General features: G+C 50.9%; 1 protein-coding gene across 1 annotated transcript in view; it reads left to right on the forward strand.

Moving 5' to 3' along the window:
- The first annotated feature begins 14,399 nt into the window (after nucleotides 1-14,399).
- The window catches only part of NDRG4 (NDRG family member 4), a 42,507-nt gene continuing 42,144 nt past the window's right edge, over nucleotides 14,400-14,762 (forward strand). The window contains exon 1 of the mRNA XM_061138629.1: nucleotides 14,400-14,501. The gene's annotated coding sequence lies outside the window, so the exon portion shown is untranslated. The remainder of the gene's footprint in view (nucleotides 14,502-14,762) is intronic.

Below are 14,762 nucleotides of genomic sequence, written 5' to 3' on the forward strand. Positions count from 1 at the left end.
GCCCAACTTCACTTATTATGCTAGTCTCTAGATATATCATGTTGCTGCAAATGGCAATATTCTATTCCTTTGATGGCTGAGTAACATTCCATTGTGTGTGTGTGTGTGTGTGTGTGTATCACATCGCCTTTGTCCATTCATACTCATGGACATTTCAGCTGTTCCCATGTCTTGGCTATTGTGCGCAGTGCTACTGTGAACACTGGAGCGCATGAATCTTTCTGAAATAGAGTTTTCATCTCTTCTGGGTATGTGCCCAGGAGTGGGATTGCTGGATCATGTGGTGACTCTACTTTTAGCTTTTAGAGGAACCTCCAGACTGCTTTCCATGGTGTCCACTGCCCCGATTTATATTCCCATCAGCCATATAGGAGAGTTCTCTTTTCTCCACCCCCTTTCCAGTATTTACTATGTTATTAAGTGTAGACTTCCCATTACAACTTAGGTAATTATTTACATTAAATTATCTCCGTTCAAATATTTGACGTGGTTTCTGTCACCTACATGGACTTTCACAGATATACCATCGAGCTGCCAGTTTAAGAGGCAAATACAATCATGCCACTTCTGTTTAAGACCTTTTCATAGTTCCCCATCCCCAACCAGATAAATTGCTTAGCTCATCACTCAAGACTCTTTCAACGTCCAAAATACCAAAATACATACACATACACACACTATATACCCTAAATTGTGGGCACAGCCAGCAGCTTGCTATTTCACAAACACAATTCTAGCTTTTCCACAACCACCACCTGAAGGAAACTTTGTACCTCCTCCTCTCTTTGCCTGAAATGTCTTCCTTCTCCTTCTGGAATGTCACCTGCTCCTCCTGGAAAACGTCTGTGTCAGTTACCTCCTCTGAGAAGCCTTCCTTGGTTTTTCTCAGAGAAAAGAATGGTCTTTCCTGGGCTTCCCCAGTGTCCTCCCAGAGCACATACCCAACTGTGTGAGTGTGGACACCACCGCCTCCCCCAGATCAGGGGCTGCTCAAGGCCGGGGATCCATCCATGTTCTTCCCGAATCATGTGAGCCTAGAACACTGTCTGACACTGAGCAAAACTCAGTTCATTTAAGGGACGCTGTCTTTTTTTTAAGATTTTTAAAAAAAATTTATTTTTATTTCTCTATGGCTGCAGTGAGTCTTTGTTGCTGCATGCAGGCTTTTTCTAGTTGTGGCGAGCGGGTGCTACTCTCTAGTTGCGGTGCTCATGGTTCTCGCTGTGGCAGCTTCCCTCGTGGATCACAGGCTCTGGGGCGCACAGGCTCAGTACTTGCCGCTCATGGGCTTAGTTGTCTAGAAGCATGTGGGATCTTCCCAGGCCAGGAATCGAACCTGCATCCCCTGCATTACAAAGCAGATTCTTTACCGCTGAGCCACTAGGGAAGCCCTCAATTCACAACTGTTAAATGAAAGCATAGAAACAGATCTATCCTTAAGTCGATCTGCAAATTTAAGTCAAATTATGCCCAAGGGTAAAGAAAAGTGGTGTCTAAGATTTAACAAAAGATAGAGTTAACATTTTAAAAACTCAAATTCCATCCCATCTTTTTAAAACACACACACACAAGAATGTATGAACATAAGTGTTAGCCTCGGTCTTGTTTTCTGTGTTTGCACAGAGTTCTACTCATTTTCAAAGAGATGTCTGTTTCTTGGTGTGACTTTAACAAATTCATGAAAAGTCATTTGACAAATTTATAAAAGTTCACTTCACAAATTCATAAAAGCCAGACTTGCCTTGACACTTTGCCAGAAGGATCAGTTTCTTCTTCTTGAATGCACATTATTTTTAATGATACTAACTTTATTCTCATTTTATTATTAAAATTATACGTGCTTTTGTAAATTAAAAACAATGGGTAGTAAAACAGATGATAGACGGGTAAAGACAAAACTAGAAACTCCCTTAAAATCCGCTACCCAGAAATAATCATTCTTTGCATTTGGTGAACCAGAATGCACCGGTAAGAACCCAAGCTGCCTCTTTTAAAAATGATCCCATACTTTAGGTTTTTCTTTTCATGATTTCATGAAAAATCTAGAAGTCCTTCTGTCCTTCCTCCCAGTTGCTGAGCGGGGGCACACAGACAGTCAAGACCTGACCTTTGGGAAGCAGATACCCCAGTTATAAAACACAGGTCTCCCCTCTAAGATCCACAGAGCTGGTGTGAGCGTGGATCCAAAGAGAAAAACAGCAGTGGGAAGATATCTGGAGAGTAATGAAATGACAATCCAGTGAACATGTTTCAAAAGCACATTCAATTTTGAAAGACAGAACTATTAAATTAGCTAAAGGGAACATGTTAGACCCAACAGAGCCAAGTTTCCGAATGTCTTTTTGAAATAATTAACTCCAGGCATAGGGAATCGGGTATATTCACTGCAAATGGGAAGTGACTGCAGGACCCAAAGCTGGAAGGTGGACCTGGAGATGGGTGTGTGAAGGAGAGCTTGGGCCAGTCCACTGGTTCCATTTTCAGGGTCCTAGGATGGAGGACAAGAAACTAGGAGACAGGATTCTGGAAGGACTCGTTCCAAGGGCATCTGGAATGGTCCCCAGCAGGGTGCTTGCCTTCTCATTTCTCACAGTGGGCCACCTGCTTTGGAATCATTAAGGAAGCTCATTAAAGACACAGAGTCTTTGGTGCCTCTGAGCCTTCCTAACCAGGGTCCTGGGGTCAAGGCTCAGGGACTGTGTGGGTCACAGGGTCTCCAGATGATTCTGAGAACCTTCAACGAATCACTCAGGACCTGGATGATTCGTTGTGAGTACTTAAAAGCGTGGAGGAGAAGCAGAAATGCCTGCCCTCTGGTTTTGTGCTAACATGTGCCAAAAGCCTTAAATTCTGAGGAGGAGGGAGAACGTTCAGTCCAAGGAGTGATTTGTTTTGTGCAATTTCCTGGAGTTTTCATTCTTATTTTCCAGAATTCCCTGATGCCAGCCAGGACATTAAGCAACTATTAACTTTAGTCTTTGCCCATTTTACCGACATGGAAACTGAGATGAAGGTGACTCGGCCGTTGCCTAGACACTGACCATTTGGGCCTGCAAATCTCTAGCTTCTTGCTTCCCCCTCCCCAAGTGCCCTTCCTCTGAAGAGTCTGTGATCCAGACTTGTCCTTCTGGGACTTTCCTGGTGGTCCGGTGGCTAAGACTCCATGCTTCCACTGCAGAGGGTGAGGGTTTGATCCTTGGTCAGGGAACTAAGATCCCACATGCATAGCACAGCCAGAAAAAAATTGTCCTTCCTTGCTTAGAGGGAGGCAGGATAGGGTGCCTGGTCAAAAGATGTTTATCAGCCATCTCTCAGGTCCTGTACTGGTTGCCTCATCTAATCCTCCACTCAAGGAAGTGAAGGAGAAAGCAAATAAGGCACAGAGAGATTAAGCAACTTGTTTGATGTCACATGGCTCTAAGGCTATGGGCTCCAGTGGCCCTGGGGAGTTCTGTTCCCAACCTTAGTGCTTCACCAAAGCACCGTTTCCCAGTCTCCATGTTGACTTTGCTTGTGACTTCAAGAAGCAGAAGGGGAAACTGAAATGTGTTCAACTGTGAGAACTTAAACCCATGCCCCTTGCCCACCCCATATAGAACATACACTCATGCCCTCCTCTCATCACACACATACACATACACACAACATCCACCCGTGCACACACACACTGGTGACTCAAGCTGGGGCTGTGATAAGGGGATGGTGAGCCTGGACTGTGTTGGCTGCCGCTGCTTTGTTCAAAAAGCCAAGAGCTAGGTGAAAGCGTCGACTGACTGGGCAAAGAGGAAACTGCTCTCCTGGGTGGGAAGAGGGGACCAGCTGGGCCACACCCCAGGAGCCTGCCGAGACCCAAAGAGGCTGCAAAAGAGGAGGAGAGGAAGGAGAGAGGATGAGAGAGAAAGAGCTGCCCTTGGTCCTCTCCAGGGGATGCAGCAAGGTCACAGCCCTGGCAGGCGGCATCTGGGCGACTGCAGGAGGTAAGTAATGGGCCATAAATAATGCATCAGGTGAGGCAGGGGGCAGCTGGTAGGAGAGACTCTGGCTTTGGAGCCAAGAGACCCAGGAAGAAATCCCACCCTGGCTGTGAATTGAGGAAGGCCATGACCTCCCTCTCATAGGCTCTGTTTCCCCAAATGTAAGCCAGGGGCACTCATCATATGCTTGGCCACTGGGAGGATGACAAGAGAAAACAGGATGAGGATGGCCATGAACAGAAAGGTAGGGTCCAAATGTTAGGCGGTGTTATTGCTCTTAGAATCATCATTCCATCCAGAGACTGTAGAGCCCAGTGGGGAGGAACAGAGACCCTGGAGCCCCCATGCCTTCGTTCCTTCTAGACTTCAGTTTCCTGATTGGTAAAATGGGGATAATGACGGCACCCATCACATGGAGTTGCTATGAGGGCTGAGTGGATGAAGGATGCTCAGCACAGCAGAGAAGGTCACAAGAGCTGGCTGTTCCCTCCCCTGGTGAATCAGCATCATCCTGGGACTTACACAGTGGGGCTCGTTATGGATGGAATGGTTGTGTCCCCCAAATTCATATACTGAAGTCCTAAGGCCTCTAGCCAATGCAATGGTATTAAGAGTTGGGGCCTTTGGGAGGTGGTAAGGTTATGAGGGTGGGGTGTTCATAAATGGGATTAGAGCACTTATTAAAGGATCCCAGGAGACTATCTCTACTCCACACCCCACCTCCCCATGTGAGGACACAGTGAGAAAACAGCTATCTCCCACCCAGAAGAGGGCCCTCACCAGGACCTGACCATCCTGGCATTCTGATTTCAGACTTCCAGCCTCTATATCTGTTTGTTAAGCCACCCAGTTATGGTATTGTGTTATAGCAGCCTGAGCTGGTGAAGAGTTGGTGAAGTCGGGACCTGCGTGCAGAGGCAAAGATCCAGTGTGTGGCATCCCTTCTGCTTATGGAAGCAGCAGGTGGGCACCCAGAGATGGCACCCTTGGTCCTCAGGCCATGGACAGTTGTCCAGGATGCTGACTTTACTGGCCAGCAGCACTGCTCACTCACACCCTGGGGCTCCCTTCCCCTAGAAGACCCCTCATGTCATTCTCTGTGACCCCTCCTCCGCTCAGCCTGCCGAGTCAATGGCTTGGTCTCAGGATCAAACTGTAACCCAAATTCTTGTTGTTCAGTTGCTAAGTCATGTCCAATTCTTTGCAACCCCGTGGACTGCAGCACACCAAGTTTCCCTGTCCTTCACCGTCTCCTGGAGTTTGCTCAAACTTACATCCATTGAGTCGGTGATGCCATCCAACCATTTCATCCTCTGCCACCACCTTCTCCTCCTGCCCTTGATCTTTCCCAGCATCACGATCTTTTCCAGTAGGCCTCTAATGCAATATATCCAAAATATACAAAAATGCTTTTTTCTTGTCTATCTTTCCTGATAGTGAAGTACATACAGTAATAATCCAATTGAACTCAAGTCATTTAATAAGTGACCACTAAGTGTGATCCTCGGTGTCAGGCACTGGGCCCCGTACTAGATTTTATTGCTGGTGTGAAAAATTGCCACATTAGTGGCTTAAAAATCACGCCAGTTTTCTTACAGGTTTGGAGCCTGAAGTCTGGAATGGGTCTCCCTGGGCTAAAAGCAAGATGTTGGCAGGGCCACATTCCTATTGGAGGCTCTAGAGGAGAACCCATTTCCTTGCTTTTTCCAGCTTCTGGAGACCATCTGCTTTCCTTGGCACATGGCCCTTTCCTGCATCTTCAAAGCTAGCGATGTGGTCAAGCCAAGTCCTCATGCTGCTGTGTCTCTGGTTCCCTCCTGCCTCCCTCTCCCACTTTTAAGGTCCCATGTGATTACATTGGGTCCCCCCAGATAATCCAGGATAATTTCTCTACTAGCAAAGCAGCAGATTAGCAACTTCATTTCATCTGCAACCTTCATTCCCCTCCACCAGTCATGTAACATATTCACGGGCTCCAGGGAGGAGGACATGGATGTATTTGAGGGAAGGCATTTTTCTGCTGACTACAGATCTATGGGGTGCCAAGCACTGCATCAGTACTTTGCAAGCATTCACTCACTCAATCATGTATTCAACAAATACCGCTGGAGACTCCCACCTACTGAGCCCATCCTAAGTAGGCCAGTGCTGGGGGCTGAGGCTCAACTGCCATCAGGACACAGTCCCTGCCCTCGGGAAGCTTATAGTCCAGGGCAGAGATGGGCTGGCACACAGACATCCATTATACAGTGGAGCCAATGAGTTCACGTCTCTGAACCCATTTCTTCATTTGTAAAATCAGAAAAACAAGAGATGTATCTATCTCTCAAAATGTTGGGAGAATCAAATGAGATACTGTATGTAGGTAATGCCTTTAGCACTATACTTGGCACATAGTAAGGGCTTCCTAATGGTAGACGATGATTAGTGGTATTATTATTGAGAATGTGATATGATGGGAACACAGAGGAAGGGAATCAGGTGAAGTCTAAATTGACATCCCCCAGGGATGAGCAGGATTAGCCCAGGGAAGTATAGGAAGTGGAAGGAAGGGGTCCCTGGGCAGAGAGAATGCATGTGCAAAGGCCCTGGGGTGAGCACACCTCTCCATCCTCATGATATCCCAACAGCCCATCAGAGCTCTTCCTGCTATGTACAAGAGCTGTGTTCCCACTCCCAAAGCCCAGGAATCATAGGGACCCCTGGCTTCTAAACACCCAGCTCCAAGGTGGCTGGATGTGGCATTGCACCCACTGTTCTCATCCCAGGGATCTCATCCACCCCTATACCTTGTGCCTGGAACCACAAAATTCATTGTCCTAAGAGCCACTAGTCAAAAGGCCCCAACTAGGCCCTGGGCTGAGGGCTCTTCAGGCGGCAACTCGTGACTCCTCACTGCTATTTGTTAGACCTGTTTGAGACAGGAGGAAACTGCAGATTTGTGATTTTACCCAGGGCCACTAGGGAGTGGGTGAAACCCAAGGCTGTCTGACTCCCCATCTCGAGGCCTGCTCAGGCCAACAGCCTAGGCGTTGATGGCTCAGCTCCATGCATGGAGGCTGGACCGTGAGGAAATGGGATGAAGTGGGACCTTGGAAGAGGATCTGGTCTACCCTAGAGTTGACCTAGGGGTGCCTGGAGACTGGGCGAAGGGCCAGGGCAGGGACTGTTAGAAAGCATGGGCTCCTCTCTTTCCCAGGATAAGCTGTAACAGCGGCAAGGCTCCAGATAAGAAAGGACAAACTGGCTTGGACACTTCAGGGAGGGTCCCAGACTGAGCCCTCCCACCCTCAGCAGAGCCTGTTCTTTTCCAAGAGCAGGGACATCTGACCCGTGCTCACATGGGAGCCAGAGGGAGTTTCCCAGTTCATCTATTCCTTGACTGGGGACAAAACTCTTTGGACAAACAAGAATAGCGTGTACATCAGATTCCCGATGTGTATTTGTGGCTCCTGGCCCTTCTCTCATCTTCAAAACTAACCATGTGGATTCCACCTATCTTCTCTTGGGGAGTGCTAGCCCCTATCACGCCATGATGTCCAGACTACCTTCTTGAAGTTAAACCTCCTTCCTTGTATGAAATCAGAGTGAAAACAGATGACAGTTTGCGAATGTAAGTGGCAAAATGAGTGATTGTCATCGACGCTGTAAGGGGTTAACTCAGCAGGCTTGGGTCCTCAAATCCTGTTCTTTCCCCAAAAAGAACTGGCCCCTGGTGATCTCGATGCCTGACAGGAGGGTTTCTATTGTGTCTGAGGCCTTGGGCCATACTGCAGGGTCTAATCAGACATGAATGCTCACCGTGTGACCTCTGAGGAAAGCCTGTGTGGCCCTGGGCTACTCTGTCAGTTTCACTTCTGGGGTCCTGGAGACGGAGTAGCTTAGGTCAGTCACTTGGTGCTGTGTGCCCATGTGACCAACTTCCAATTGAAACCCTGCGCCCCAGGGCTCAGGTGAGCACCTCTGGTTGATACGCCACTTGTGATGTCACCTACCAGTGCTGGAAGCATTGACCGTGCCTGAAGGACACCTGGAAGCTTGTGCCTGGAGTCTCCCAGACTCTGCTCATGCACCTCTCTCTCTTTACGGATTTGACCCAAGTCCTTTCATGGCAGTAAATGGTAACCATGAGGGAAGTGACGTTTCTGAGTTCTGTGAGTCCTTCAAGCTTGAGGGTGGTCTTGGGAACCCTCCACACAGCATCCCATTTCAGTTCCTCAGCTTCTGTTTTCTGAAAACTTGGTTAGAACCCCTGACTCCTCCCAACCCTGTTATCATGGTGCCAAGGACACTGTGGGAACACTGTGGTCCCCAGCAGGGCAGAGTGCCCGGGGCCGCTCAGCCTAGGGGCCACCCCAGGTGTGGGGCGTGGGACCCCAGCTCAGCCCAAGGCTTTAGCTCCCGTCTGGGGTGGGGTTGGGACAATCACCCTGTAGAAAGTGGGCCATTCTCTCCAAAACTTCAGGACAGAGGCTTCTCCAGACTTGTGTGTCCTCTTTGGAAGGAGAACGGCTTAGCTGTCCTCCAAAGAGCAAGTTTTAGCTTTCTGTCTGCTTTCTGCCAATTGCTGTTTACCCAGGAGTTCCCTGGGGTCTGAGGGGGAGGCTGTGCCTCCTCCCTGCCCTCTTGGTTCTCCCTTTCCACTGCAGGCAGGGTTGATCAGGCCCCTGAAGCTCACGATCTAGGCCAGCAGCAGAGTTAGGATCCAGGAAGGCTTGGAGAGCCAGCCACCACCCACTGGGAGAGCTCTCTTTCCCTGGGATGTTTCCTACCCTTCAGGGGAAACTAAAGCAGGGAACTCTTATTTCTGGTCCTTGTGAAAAAGTGTAGACTTAAAAACATTCGTTCCTGAAACTGGGGCCAAATAGATCCCTCCAGGACTATCTTAACTTTGTTTGTTTTTTTAAATTTTATTTGAAGTAATGATAGATTTACAGGAAGTTGCAAAAACAAAAAGTACAGAGGGGTCTTGTGTGCCCTTAGCTCAGTTTCCCCCATTGGTAACACCTTACAAGATAAAAAAAAATTAGGCTTTAAAATGAAATTAGCACAATTGGGAAGGTGGGATAATCACTCATTTCCACCCCCCCAGGATCCCCGCATGAACCTGCATAGGTACAAAGCCAATTGAGGCACCACAATACAGGTCTCCTGTCAAGGATGGATGGGCTGACCTTGGCAGAGGTCAGAGAGGGCAGAGGTCAAGCAGCCAGGCAAAAGGAGGCTGCAGAGTGGCCTTAGGAGGTCATCCAAGAGATGTGAGCAAAGTAGCATCTTGGCATAAATTACTAGCAACAGTGTTTCTAACTGAAAAATTGAAAACATTCCTACATGCCCAACACTATGGGACTAGCTCAGAAAATATGCAGCACCCACACAATAATGGGCTTCCCTCATAGCTCAGTTGGTAAAGAATCCTCCTGCAATGCAGGAGACCTGGGTTTGATCCCTGGGTTGGGAAGATCCCCTGGAGAAGGGAAAGGCTACCCACTCCAGTATTCTGGCCTGGAGAATTTCATGGACTGTATAGCCCATGGGGTCACAAAGAGTCAGACACGACTGAGCAACTTTCACTTCACTTCACACAATAAAGACAGTGTAGCTGTTATAATTGCATTGCAGAAGAGTAATTTTCTCAGGGTCAATGTTCATGACATACTGGCAAGTGAAAAAAAAGAGTGGCAAAAATATATGCAGTATGTTTCCTTGGGGAAAAAACACAAAGCGTTAAAGGACGTACCCCTCCCCACCCTCCCCAGTGTTAACATGTGGACGCTGGTTATCTTCAGGCAATGGAATTACAAGTGGTTCTAATTTTTTTCCTCTGCACTGAGTGTTCTGCATTGAGCATAGATGACTTTTGGAATTTTAAAGATATATTATCAGATCACCCCTTTCCTGGACTCGGCATATACTGGGGCTGCATGTGTCTGGAAAAGCTTCCAGGGAAATGGAGAGCACTCTCAAAGGAAACTGGGGGGTGCTCTGCTCTCCTCTGGGATGGGGGAGGACAGAGTAGGGTGTCTGGAGTTTCCTGGAGAGCAAAGGGTGGACCCTGCCGGCGGGAGGGGTGGGGGGTGGTCTTTACATGTTATGGGAGAAAGGAGGTGGCGACATAGCCAGTGAGTGGTCCAGCGTGGCCCAGGAGCAAGGAGCAGATAATCTGGTGGCTGGTGAAATTCCAGAGTGCCTGAGAGCAGGCACCCGCTGCTGCCCACTTGCTCATTCCAGCTTCCTTATCATCTGCTCATGCACACCCAGCTTTTCCCACGTCAATCCAGGAGCTCCTGATAGAGGGCAAGGCTGCAGCACGCTCAGCTCTGTGCCTCCCTGAGCTTATCACGGGGCCTGGCTGACCCAGTGTAGGATGGATGGGTGGATGGATTCAGGGAGGATCTCCCCCAATCACCCCCTCTTCTATCTCTATCCTCTGACCTTCTGCCTCTCCGCAGGCTCAGATGCCCCTTCCTCCATGAAGCCCTTGCTGACCCCTCCAGGCCCCCACTGTACCTCACAGGAACCTCAACTGCACATGTCAGCAGAGTCTGCTCAGAACCCAGATTATGGGGCTCTGGTTTTCTCCATTGGTGCACAAACCTGAGAGGCAAGGTCAGTGCCTGGTCCGCTCTGGTTTCTCTGGTACACTCAGCCCAGATCTTGGCACCAAAGAGGCACTCAGCCAAGCCTGTAAAAGAAGAGAAAGGATCCTCTTTTCTCTCCCTGAGGCCATCTGACTCATGATGAGCGAGTGGGGAAGGTTAGTTGTGTGTATGGGGGGGACCATTTCTGCTCATCCTCCCCTTGCTAAGAGAGGAAGCCTCCATGGGCCCAGGCTCCTCTGCACCCCTGACTCCACCTGCTGGTTCTTTTCACTTGCTCCCAGTCATGGTCACGAGGGGACTGGAGAGGGATGGTGACTCAGCCCAATTCATCACCACAGTGGAAAAACACAGTCACCTGTCCTCCTGGCAGCGGGGCCAGAGCTGCCTCTGCATCTGGAAGGGCAGCGAGCCATACTGTCCTCAAGGTCCTTGTGTCTTTCACCTGCTGAAAAATCAAAGACTGAAGGATGTAGGAGCAGCCTTGCTTGACACTGTAGATTGGCAGTGTGATATGACTCTCAATGACCTAGGATAATGTGTTCCCTCTATGCCGGGCTCGGAGCTGAGTGCCTGTGTCATCTCACAGCAGTTTCACGAGTCCATCATTATCTGAAGTGGGCACTGGTCACTCTCTTGGCCACCAGCATCTGACATGCCCTTCCTGTGAGGCAGGGTCCACCTCCCATTAGAGGAACTGAAAATACCTTTTCCCAGCCTCCCTTGCAGCTTTGACAGAGTACGTGGTCCAGGCACCTCCAGTCAGACATCCCATTCTTGTCTGTGAATTAGAATCTGGTAACATGAGCAAGCCAAGACCATAGGGACAATTCATCCTGGTGACAAAGCGGCCACAGCACCTCTGGCTTTAGAGGCGGCCATGGTCCTGACGCTAGTATCCCACATCCCTGCTCAGAGACGGTGCTGCGGTAGCATTTGACGGGATGGCGCCGATGCTTCGGGATTGGGCCTGCATCCTGAGATCCCCAGGGCTGCTCTCCATCCTAACATAGCTCTGTTTTGCTTAAACCAGACAGAGTAGGTTTCTAGTTCCTGTAACCACCCAGACTGATATCTTAGCCTGAGTTTCCAGATCGGGAAATGAAGGCCCAGAGAGATCTTCAGATAGGCCGGATCTTGTCTGTAGCTGAGGTACAGGCAGTCTCTTCCCCGGTTTACACATGGGAAAAAGGGAAGTCCCGAGAGGGCAGCAACTTTCGCAGCCTTTTTCTTGTAATGAGGACCGAGGCTTGAGGGATGTGTCTTAGAAGCCCCCTGTCCCAGCCAACACCCTGGCCATCTGCCATGCCCTGCTTTCCTCTGTTAAAAACCCTGCCAGGGGCTTTCCTGGTGATCCAGTGGTTGAGAATCTGCCTTGCCGTGCAGGGGACACCAGTTCCATCCCTGGTCTGGGACAATCCCACATGCTGTGGAGCAGCAAAGCCCAGGTGCCACAACTACTGAGCCCATTCTCCAGAGCCTGTGCTTTGCAACAAGAGAAGCCACCACAGTAAGAAGCCCGCATACTGCAATGACAGAGTAGGCCTCACTCGCCAAAACTAGAGAAAACCCATGTGCAGCAGTGGAGACCCAGCACAGTAAATAAGTAAATAAAAATTTAAAAAAAACATATATATATATAAAACCCTGCCACCCAGCCTGCTTCCAACACCATGCCTCCATCACAAGGATGACGAAGAGTCCTGGAGAAAAAGGAATGGAGACCTTGTCCATCTACTGACTCAGCTGGGACTCCTCTGCCCGGTGTGACTGACTCCTCCAGAAGGGCTCAGAGCCCCCCTCCCTGCCTATACCCGAAGCACCTTTCCTTGATGCAGTAGGCCCCGGCGAGGGCAGTGTTCATACAATCACATTGCTTCATCATCTATTGAGTCACCTCATTTTCTTAGGACTTCATATCCTCTTGGACCTCTAGGACCGGACCCCTTGAATGCCCACTGGGGGTTCATGCATTCTGAGCCAGGTGGGTTGTCCACATTACTTCAAGTCCCTGGCAGACACCATTCTGCACAGAGACAGTTGAGTCACAGTGTCAAAGCTGTTATCAGGCAGCCTTTTACATCCTCCCGGGGCCTGTTTTCCTCCAGGGAATTTAGAACAGGCTAGGCTTCGAGAATTATGTTACTGGAACATCAGCAATCAGTTTTGTTCAGTGACTAGCTCTGAAATTATTGGAAAGGGTAGAATTCAGAAAAGCCTGAAAGAATCTCTAATACAATAATTACAGTTTTATCATCAGTAATCATAGGGACTATTTACTGAGCGTTTCAACCGTGTGTCTGGCACTATACTAAAGCATTCTATGCCATCACTGAATTCTTAGGCACACTCTGAGGTCAGCATCATCCTAGTTTCACAGAGTAGGACATGAAGCCTCGGAGAGGATAAGTCACACAGCCAGGAAATCGTAGAACCAGCCTGTGTTCTTAAGGGCCAGCTCCAGACTTGTATCTATAGAACCAGCTTCCTGGGTGTTTTGGATGTAGAGGTTTACTCTGTCACCACCTCCCCTCAGCATCCCCTTTGCAAAGGAGGAAACTGAGAAGCAAGGATTTCCCCAAGGTGAGCCCCAGAGTTGTAAGGAGAACCCAAGCTTGCAGTCTATATACTGCACCCCAAGCAGGAATATGCACCCCATCTGGGGCCACCAAGTCTTACCAGCTTCCTAAACATTGGTGAATGGGTTAACTCAAGATCATAGTAGCTTCCTCCGAAGCCTGGAGTTGAGGGAGACCTGGGACTACAAACCAGTCCAGATAAAGATCCAGTGAAGGGGGAGAGACCTTGAAGAATCACATTGACCTCTCAGCCTGAAACATCCCAGACTGCCCATATGACCTGGTCCCACACAGTCACTGTGCCCCAGAAAGGCTGGAATCAGCAGGGGCAGAACCCCGCCCAAAATCAGCAGCAGAACCTGAGTAGAACCCTGGTCTCCAAGAGCCCTCCACTTGAACTGTCTTTCCCAAGTAAAGTTTCTCAGGTCATCCCATTCCCATTCTCCCTACAGTAGGACTCCATCTGGGGACACTGGTGTTCCCTCTCTTGGGGTAACAGTTGAGAGCAAGGTCACTGGGCCTGACCAGAGGGAGAGTGAGGACCAAAGAGGTCCCCAGGTTCCTACTGGCTCAGATGATGGAGGGTGAATGGTGGAGAGCAGGGACTTGGCCACATTCTGTTATGGGTGTGCGGAGGAAGCTCTGGGGGTGGGGAGGGGGAGCCTGAGAGCCCCAAACACCTGTGCCTGGAGTCACTCCCGCATGAGTTTCCCCAAGGAAACCCTCAAGCTCTGCAAACAGGGGACGACGACCCAAAGCCCCGCTGAGCACCTGGCTCTTCCAGACCCCCCCAGGACTGTCCCCCAGCGGTTCCCAGCCAGCGACGGGGCGGGGGAGTGGGGGTGCTGTCTCCTCCGGGCTCCCGGGTAATCTAAACAAAGACTGGGGCAGACACCGCTCCCTCCCTCGGGAGCTCGACGCGGCGCGGCGACCAGGGGACGGGCGGGGCGGGCGGGGCCTCCCACCGCGCCCGGCGAACTTGGAGCAGCGGGGACCCTTCCTCCCGGCGCCGCAGGAGGTGAGGAGCAGGCCGGTCAAGCCGGGCTCTCCGCTGGGTTCGGGTGTCGCGGCGTCTAGGTCGCCGCTGGAGGCGGAAGCTGCGCACCCAGGAACCGCCTCTCGGGTCCAGCCCCCAGGCCCGGAGCAGCACCGGGACAGGCGCCGACGCTCCCCGCGCCCTCGTGGGCACGCCCCCCGCGGCGCACCTCCCCCGGCCCGGCCCCCGCCCCCCGCAGCGGTGGCTCTGCGGAGGGGCCCCGGGTTGCCCGCACCTGCACCCGCGCGTTGGCGGCGGCGGCGCGGAGGCCTGGCTCCCCGCCTGCGCGTCTGTCTTGCTCGCGTCTCTCTAGGTGAGTCGGCAGCGCCCCGAGGCCCATCTCCTGCCACCCCCCGGCCACTGCGGCCGCGGCTGGTCCCCCTGCCTCGGTGCAGCCCCCGTGCGCTACCCCGACCCGTGAGCCGGCCGCCTTGTCGCCGGGCCACACTTCGCCTAGGAGGGCGGCATCTCCTCCCCACCCCACTCCACCCCGCCAGGGCTCTTCCTCTTCGCCTTCCCGGCCCGACGCGAGGACCCCCCCCGCTCCAGCCAGGGCCAGGGCCCCGCAGCACCG

The sequence above is a fragment of the Dama dama genome, chromosome 4 (assembly GCF_033118175.1).
Source record: "Dama dama isolate Ldn47 chromosome 4, ASM3311817v1, whole genome shotgun sequence".
Taxonomy (NCBI): domain Eukaryota; kingdom Metazoa; phylum Chordata; class Mammalia; order Artiodactyla; family Cervidae; genus Dama; species Dama dama.